This window comes from Hordeum vulgare, chromosome 1H, assembly GCF_904849725.1.
Source record: "Hordeum vulgare subsp. vulgare chromosome 1H, MorexV3_pseudomolecules_assembly, whole genome shotgun sequence".
NCBI lineage: Eukaryota > Viridiplantae > Streptophyta > Magnoliopsida > Poales > Poaceae > Hordeum > Hordeum vulgare.
Genome location: NC_058518.1, coordinates 333,751,616 through 333,761,115, shown reverse-complemented (window position 1 = coordinate 333,761,115; position 9,500 = coordinate 333,751,616).

The following is a 9,500-nucleotide window of genomic DNA, read 5'->3' as shown; positions in this document are numbered from 1 at the left end:
GCTTGCAATTTTCTAAACCATCCTTGAACCGGTCCATACTACTTTGGGGCCGATCCGGCCCACCTTCCTTCTCACACGCCATCAAAATTTCGTTAAAATCGCTTGCACACAATCATGGCTTGTTCTGTTGATCGTTGTTGGTTCTCAACACCTCTAGGTTGCCTCCTTTGCTTCAGCCTTTGGTTCCCTGTAGATCCCTGTGAACCGCCACACAAAGCCATCAACTTCAGTGATTTCAACATCAATAGGGGTATCTTGATTTTAAACCAGCCCTTAAACTGACCGAATTCTTCCAGAACAGAGCAAGTCCCCCCTAAAGCCCTCGCAGTCTTTGGCCACCATGTTTGGCATAACCAGCTTCCACCTCCACCATTTCATCTGTCCCTCCTTCATTTTTGTTTCATAGAGAAAGATTACATCGAGATCCTCCCGCTTTTGCACATCCAGAAGCCCCTGAGTGGCCGGGTCGTTCCCCATTTCCCAGCCATTCCATATCGCAATCCTTATTGGTCACCACAGGGCTGTTCCGACAGCCTCGCTTCAACAGCAAAGTTTTTCACACTCCCGATCTTTCCTCTCTTCACATACATCTTGGGCTCTTCATCAACCTCCAGAGGGTTAGCCGGTCTTTTTGCCCTTAATTGCACCCGTAACCCGTGAGTCGAGCCCCCCGATTTCCTTTCCTTCTTCACGAAAGTGCCCACCATCTTGTTCTCTTTCGCACCATCCTTTTTGCTTATTTTTCCTCAAGTTTGGAGAGCCCCTACCTCAGGTTTACTTAGCTTTAGACTCTTCTCCTTGGCGGCGATAGCGTCATCTCCTCCTAGAGATTGTCGGAGGTCATTGTCGCCGCCCTGCTGCACCTGGCTAACCTCTTTCATCTGGACCCCTTCCTTCCCCTTGTTCAGTTCCCCATGAGTCTGCACACAGTTCATCTCATGAGCGCCTTCAAGCATATCTGCACCCGCATCCTTTATCTTGTCATTTTTCATACTAAACTCCAGCATTTTCTGTGGCCCCGCCGAAGAACGTGATTCCCTTTTCTTCACCTGACTTGTCACCTCATCTTCTTTCCTCGCACTCTTCCCCCACTCCCAGTCGAGGCACCATTGTCAATGCTCTCCTTCCTCCAAGACAGACTGTTGCTTCCTGCCTTGCCCTCTTTATCCCCAAAACCATATGATCTTCCTCCACTACTGCTACCACCCCCACCACTCCACCTTTGCTTCTCATCGCTATACTGTGTCCTTGGTATGTAGGCTGTGAGCCAGCTATTCAATTGCTTCTCTTCCTTCTTTGCCAAACTGATGGAGCATTTTTTTTTCTTCATGCCCAATAACCCCACGGATGTAGCACAATTTCGGGAGGTATTCATATTGAAAGGGGCACCACCTGACGCGCTCATCATCCCTTATCTGAATTACCGTTCCCCTCATCAGAGGCTTTGTAATGTCCAATTTGACCTTAATTCGCAATGATTCTCCCACAGCCAAACCGTCTGCTCCCACCTCCACATCCACAAAATCTCCCACCTTTTCCCCAATCATCTCCCTTGTCGCCCTATCCATTCTACCAAGGGGGAGCTTGAGCACATGCACCCAGATCGGGACTCTATTGAAGACATACTCCTCGAGAGCTTTATTCGGATCAAAATCCACCACTACCACCAGGTCATTGTTTAGCATCCAAGGACCACTATCCAAAGCTTTCTTCTTCCCCAAGGCTTGCAAGAAAGTGAAGAGGAAAACATTCTCATCCATTTTGCGGCATCAGATGCCCCAGAGCGGGCACCGGATTCTTCCTAGAGCTTGCGTCAGGCCCTCCGTTGAGACCGCCTTCTCCGACAGGACTTTTCTTAAAGCTTTCGGTTTTACCAAAGTCGCCCTCTCCCCATCGACCGCCTCCATTTGCTTGCCCCGATTTTGAGGCCCGCTTTCTCGGCCTCTAACAGCCTCAAGTTCCTCAACATCCCCTCCATCTTCTCCATCTCCCACCACTTCCGCCCAAGAACGAGGAACCTAAGTCGGGTGCATTACGATCGTGAGCCCTAGGTCAAAACTCACGAAAGGTTGTGAACTGGAAAGTTAGGGACGAAGGGAAAGCTCCCCCTCCGGTGGACGATCACTCAGCTGGAGTCACGGAAGGGAAACTCGGGTAGGTCTGGCAAAGAAAACAGGGGAAAACGTGAAACCCTAGCTAGCCGCCACAGAGTCGTCACACAGACAGAACCGTCACTCTTGGGACGGACTGTTGCAACAAATACTTATAGTTGGAGAGGACTAGTTTAGTTCTCCTCAACTCCAAATATTTAGGAACGAAGTGAGTAGTTGCACATCTCTTGAATCTTTTTTCCTTCCCGTTTGCTCTTCTCGTCCGTGCCGCCACCCCTTCATCTTGCCGAAAGGTTTTTTAAATGAAGTGTGTTCCAAATATCCCAGTAGCCATAAAAAATCTATGGTTGGTTTTAATCGCGCTTCAAAAATTATGGCCATCAAGTACGGGATGACGAGGACCCTGCTAGAATTGCTCTAAGAAAAGTCCTCCCGCCAATGTGAAAGAATTAGAGCTAGGTAGGATCATGACACGAAGTCCGGATTTATTTTCTTGATTTACGTACATTTGTTCAGACCGCTGACCAACGCCTGCCGCTGGGTCGTCTGCTGTGCTATACCGAGCCTTCATGTATTCTTGTTCTTTTGGTTGGGTCTTCTAGAACTATCCGACCCGAGTGGATACGTTAGGTGAGCTCAAACCCGATTGGAGGATGCAGCCACGCTCTTTGGTGCATGTAGCAGGAACTTGGATGCCCGCAGGCAGATCAACGAAAGGTAAAGCGAGAATATTTTGGGTTTGATTGTTTTTATTTTCCTTTTATGCATGCGTGCAATCATTGAAATGTGAGTAGGGGAATGGATGGTGCGTAGTGATGGTACTAGTGTGAACACAAGAAAAAAAAGTAGATACAGAAAACTTTACTGGGAAAAAATACAGAAAACGTTGACTATAATTTTTAGTCAACGCTAATTAGAAAATCAAGCGTTGTCTAGTAAACCAAAATCCTGGTGGTAGCAATAATTGGAGTTGGTTCTAGAAAAAACAAATAACGGTGGTAGCAACAATTAGGAAATCGGGCGTTGTTTCAGCAAATCAAAAACCTGATGATAACAAAAAATAAAAACAAAATGGTGATTGAGCGGGTGTTTCAACGGCATGTTTCTGACTCGTTTTTCAAATTCATTGACTTCTTGCAGCATTGGCATCCGCTTCCTAGGACCCGAGACCACGACCAGCTTCAGCGCCATCTGAACGCGTTGATGACGTCTGCCTGGCGGCTCTCCGCTCGCTCGCATGCTACTTAGCTTGTCCTTATGATGGCATTTTCTGTTTCTTTTTCTTTTTTCTTGGACGTGACTGTGTTGTTGCCCGAGCGTTTTTATGTTTTATCACTCTGTTGGGCTGTGGTTGTATGGATGCTGGATTATTTGTTTTATATATAAAACGGGACGAAAGACTGTTTCGAGAAGATCGCAAAAAATGGAGCTTGTTTCAGCAAACCAAAACGCCAATGGTAGCGCTGGTTTTAGCAAAATAAAAAAGGTGGTAAATTCGACATTGTTTCCAGCAAACCACAAAACGGTGGTAGCAAGAAAAGAAGAAAATGGCGATGGTTCCAGCTAACCAAAACTTCGGGGGAAGTAGAAATTTGCGCTCGTTCCAACATCTGTCCGCCACGATTATAGCACTTGCCATCATGGCATGCCTGTCGCAGCTCACTCGCTTCCATCTCCGGCGCGTGGACGACTAGCACCACCATCGCGTCCTGCTCACCCGCGACCCTCCGCCTCGGCGTTGATCGTATCCCTATGATTGCGGCTGTTACACAATTCCTTGGATCACAAGTTTTCTAGTTTAAGTTGGTTTGTAATATCTAATTTAAGTCGATTTGTATCATTATATATAGCCATGTATCATGTACAGTATCAAATAATCAATAAGCAATAGTTTTATTCATCTATCATAATTCACTTTTTTGATCCTAGGGTTTAGGGTATGGCTCCACCCACCCCATCATAGCCGCTGCCCGGCTACTTCGAGCGTCGGGCTGCTCTCATCCCAAAGCCACTGCCGCCGCCGCGGCATCTTCTTCCTCTACTCTTTCCCTAGCAACACCAATACCTCCTACTTCTCTCCTAACTGCACCTATGTCGCTCGCCGGCACCATCACCGATGTGAGCCCCTTCCTACCCATTGTCCTCGACCTCGCCGCCCACAACTATTATCATTGGCATCACCTCTTCGATCTACACCTGGGACGCTGCAACCTCCGCTCCCATGTCGCCAGCAACAGTCCTCCTCGCCCTGAAGATCCTTAATGGGTGAAAGACGATCTCGGATCGTTCAGTAGTTCTACACCCGCATCACCACCGAGATCTTCAACGTGCTTGATCACGACAGCGCCACTGTCGTGGGAATGATCCTTACAATAGTGTTGGGAAACATAGCATGGGAAACAAAAAATTCTACACACACGAAGACATATCATGGTGATGTTCATCTACGAGAGGGAGATTGGATCCACATACCCTTGTAGATCGCCAAGCGGATGTGTTAATAAACGCGGTTGATGTAGTGGTACGTCTTCACGATCCGTCCCACGAACTGTCTCGCGATCCGTTCCACATATGTTCCGATCAAGTGCCGAACAGACGGCACATCCGCGTCCCGTACACGTACAGCTCGATGACGATCTACGCCATCTTGATCCCGCAAGAGAGACGGGGAAGTAGATGAGTTCTCCAGCAGCGTGACGGCGCGCCGGTGATCATGATGATCTATTCCTACACGGCTCCGCCCGAGCTCCGCAGAAAACCGATCTAGAGAAAGAACTGCGATCTAGAGGAGAGGGTAGCACGTGGCAAAGTTGTGTCTCAAAAGCCCCAAACCTCTAGTCTATATAGGAGGATGGGGGAGGCAGCCTTGGCGCACCAAGGAACGCCTCCTTGGGTCGGCCGAAGTGGGGAAGGGAGGAGTCCTCCTCTAATCCCACTTGGATTAGGACTCCTTCCTTATTTTCCCACCTCTTTTGGATTTTCCACTTTTTCCTCATGGGCTTTTCTTGGATGACTTTGTCAGCCCATTATACCTTATTGCGCATCCAATAAACCCACGTGGACCCCATGGGGCATGGTGGGCCCACCCAGTGGGCCCCCGTAACCCATTCGTCACTCCCGGTGCACTGCGGGCAATGCCCGAAAACCTTCTAGAATCCAAATACCAACTTCCTATATATCAATCTTCGTTTTCGTACCATTCCGGAACTCCTTGTGACGTCCGGGATCTCATCTGGGACTCCAAACAAAAATCGGTCACCAACACATATAACTCAACTATACCGAAACGTCCCGAACCTTAAGTGTGCAGACCCTGCGGGTTCGAGAACTATGCAGACATGACCTGAGACACTCTCTGGTCAGTAACCAACAGCAGTACCTGGATGTCCATATTGGTTCTTACATATTCTACGAAGATCTCTATTGGTTGAACCTCTATGTCAAGGATTCATATAATCCCGTATACTATTCCCTTTGTCCTTTGGTATGTTACTTACCCGAGATTCGATCGTCGGTATCTCTATACCTAGTTCAATCTCGTTACCGGCAAGTCTCTTTACTCGTTCCGTAATACAAGATCCCGTAACTAACTCATTAGTCATTTTTCTTGCAAGGCTTGTTGTGATGTTGTATTACCGAGTGGGCCCCGAGATACCTCTCCGTCACACGGAGTGACAAATCCTAGTCTTGATCTATGCCAACCCAACAGACACCTTTGGAGATTCCTGTAGAGCACCTTTATAGTCACCCAGTTACGTTGCGATGTTTGATAACCCACAAGGTATTCCTCTGGTGTCCGGGAGTTGCATGATCTCATAGTCATAGGAACAAATACATTGACATGCAGAAAACAGTAGCAATAAACTGACACGATCATATACTACGTTTATAGTTTGGGTCTCATCCATCACGTCATTCTCCCAATGATGTGATCCCATTATCAAGTGACAACACTTGCCTATGGCCAGGAAACCTTGACCATCGATGATCAACGAACTAGTCAACTAGAGGTTCACTAAGGACAGTCTGTTGTCTATGTATCCACACATGTATTTGAGTTTCCAATCAATACAATTCTAGCATGGATAATAAACGATTATTATGAATAAGGAAATATAATAATAACTAATTTATTATTGCCCTAGGGCATATTTCCAACAGTCTCCCACTTGCACTAGAGTCAATAATCTAGTTCACATCACTATGTGATTATAATGAATCTAACACCCATACAGTTCTGGGGTTCGATCATGTCTTGCTTGTGAGAGAGGTTTTAGTCAACAGTTCTCAACCTTTCATATCCGTGTGTGCTTTACAAATCTTTTTGTCATCTTATAGATGTTGCTACTACGTGTTATTCGAAAATATTCCAAATGTCTACTCTACTATACGAATCCGTTTTACTACTCAGAGTTATTCGGATTAGTGTCAAAGCTTGCATCGACGTAACCCTTTACGACGAACTCTTTAACCACCTCCATAATCGAGAAAAATTCCTTAGTGCATTAGTTACTAAGGATAACCTTGACCGATGTTCAGTGATTCAATCATGGATCACTCTTTGTACCCCTTGACAGACTCATGGCAAGGCACACATCAGGTGCGGTACACAGCATGGCATACTTTAGAGGCTACGACTAAGGCATAGGGGACGACCTTCGTCCTTTCTGTTTCTTCTGTCGTGGTCGGGTTTTGAGTCTTACTCAAATTCACACTTCACAACACAACCAAGAACTCCTTCTTTTCTGATTTATTTTGAACTCCTTCAAAAACTTGTCGAGGCATGAATTTCATTGAAAGTTCTATTAAGCGTTTTGATCTATCTCTATAGATCTTGATGCTCAATGTTCAAGTAGCTCTATCCAGGTTTTCCTTTGAAAAACTCCTTTCAAACAACCCTTTATGCTTTACGGAAATTACTTCCGATCAACAATATGTCAACCACATATACTTATCATAAATTCTATAGTGCTCCCACTCACTTCTTTGGAAATAGAAGTTTCTCATAAACCTTGTATAAACCCAAAAGCTTTGATCATCTCATCAAAGTGTATATTCCAACTCCGAGATGCTTGCACCAGTCCATAGAAGGATCGCTGGAGCTTGCATACTTGTTAGCCTCCTTAGGATTGACAAAAACCTTCTGGATGTATCACATACAACCTTTCCTCAAGGAAGCCGTTGAGGAAACAATGTTTTGACATCCTATGTGCAATATTTCATAAACAATGCAGCAACTGATAACATAATTCCAACAGACTTTTAGCATCGCTACGAGTGAGAAAGTCTCATCATAGTCAACTCTTTGAACTTGTCGGAAACATCTTTGCGATAAGTCGAGCTTTTCTTAATGGTGACTTTTCACCATCATCGTTTGTCTTCCTTTTAAAGTTCCATCTTTACTTAATAGTCTTACGACCATCAAGTAGTTCTTCTAAAGTCTACACTTTGTTTTCATACATGGATCCTCTCTCACATTTCATGGCCTCCAGCCATTTTCCGGAATCCGGGTCCACCATCGCTTCTCCATAGCTCGTAGGTTCATTGTTGTTCAATAACATGACCTCCAAGACAGGGTTACCGTACCACTTTGTAGTAGTACGCGACCTTGTCGACCTATGAGGTTTGTAGTAACTTGATCCGAAGCTTAATGATCAGCATCATCAGCTTCCACTTCAATTGGTGTAGGCGCCACAGGAACAACTTCCTGCGCCCTCCTACACACTGGTTGAAGTGACGGTTCAATAACCTCATCAAGTTCCACCACCCTCCCACTTAATTCTTTCGAGAGAAACCTTTCCTTGAGAAAGGACCCATTTCTAGAAACAAACACTTTGCTTCCGGATCTGAGATAGGAGATGTACCCACCTGTTTTGGATATCCTATGAAGATGCATTTATTCGCTTTGGGTTCGAGCTTATCACACTGAAACTTTACTACATAACTGTCGTAGCCCCAAACTTTCAATAAACGACAGCTCTGGTTTCTCCGAACCATAGTTCATACCATTTCATCTCAACGGAAATACGCGGTGCCCTATTTAAAGTGAATGCGGCTGTCTCTAATGCGTAACCCATAAACGATAGTGGTGATTCGATAAGAGACATCATAGTATGCACCATATCAAATAGGGCGCGGGTATGACGTTCGGACACACCATCACACTATGGTGTTCTAGATGGCATGAATTGCGAAACAATTTCCACATTGTCTTAACTGTGTACCAAAACTCGCAACTCAGATATTCATCTCTATGATCATATCGTAGATAGTTTATCCTCTTGTCACGATGATCTTCACTCTGAAATAGATTTGAACTTTTCAATATTTCAGACTTGTGATTCATCAAGTAAATACTCCTGTATCTACTCAAATCGTCAGCGAAGTAAGAACATAACGATATCCACTGCATGCCTCAGCACTCATTGGACTGCACACATAAAAAATGTATTACTTCCAACAAGTTACTTTCTTGTTCCATCTCACTTGAAAACAAGGCCTTCAGTCATCCTGCCCACGTGGTATGATTTGCATGTCTCGAGTGATTTAAAATCAAGTGAGTCCAAACGATCCATCTGTATGGAGTTTGTTCATGCGTTTATACCAGTAGGTATGGTTTGCATGTTTCAAACGTTTCAAAAATGAGTGAGTACAAAGATCCATCACTATGGAGCTTCTTCATGCATTTTATACCGACATGACTCAAGCGGCAGTACCACAAGTAAGTGGTACTATCATTACTACTATGTATCTTTTGGCATCAATATTATGAACATGTGTATCACTACAACCGAGATTCAATAAACCATTGAAGGTAAATATTCAAGAAAATAGAATAACCATTATTCTCTTTAAATGAATAATCGTATTGCAATAAACACGATCCAACCATGTTCATGCTCAACGCAAACACCAAATAAAAATTATTTAGGTTTAACACCAATCCCGATGGTAGAGGGAGCGTGCGATGCTTGATCACGTCATCATTAGAATTACTTCCAACAAACACTGTCACCTCACCCTTGCTAGTACCCTTTTAATCCATAGCCATAACTTCGAGTTACTAACACTTAGCAACTGTACCGGTATCTAATACCCTGGTGCTACTAGGAATACTAGTAAGGTACACATCAATATCAGGTAAATCCAATATACTTTTAGTCGACTTTGCCAACCTTCTCATCTACCAAGTATCTAGGTTAGTTCTGCCTCAGTGACCGTTCCCCTCATAATAGAAGCACTTAGTCTCGGGTTTGGGTTCCACCTTGGGTTTCTTCATTAGAGCAGCAACTGGTTTGCCGTTCCATGAAGTATCCCTTCTAGCCCTTGCCCTTCTTGAAACTAGTGGTTTTGCTAACCATCAACAATTGACGCTCCTACTTGATTTCT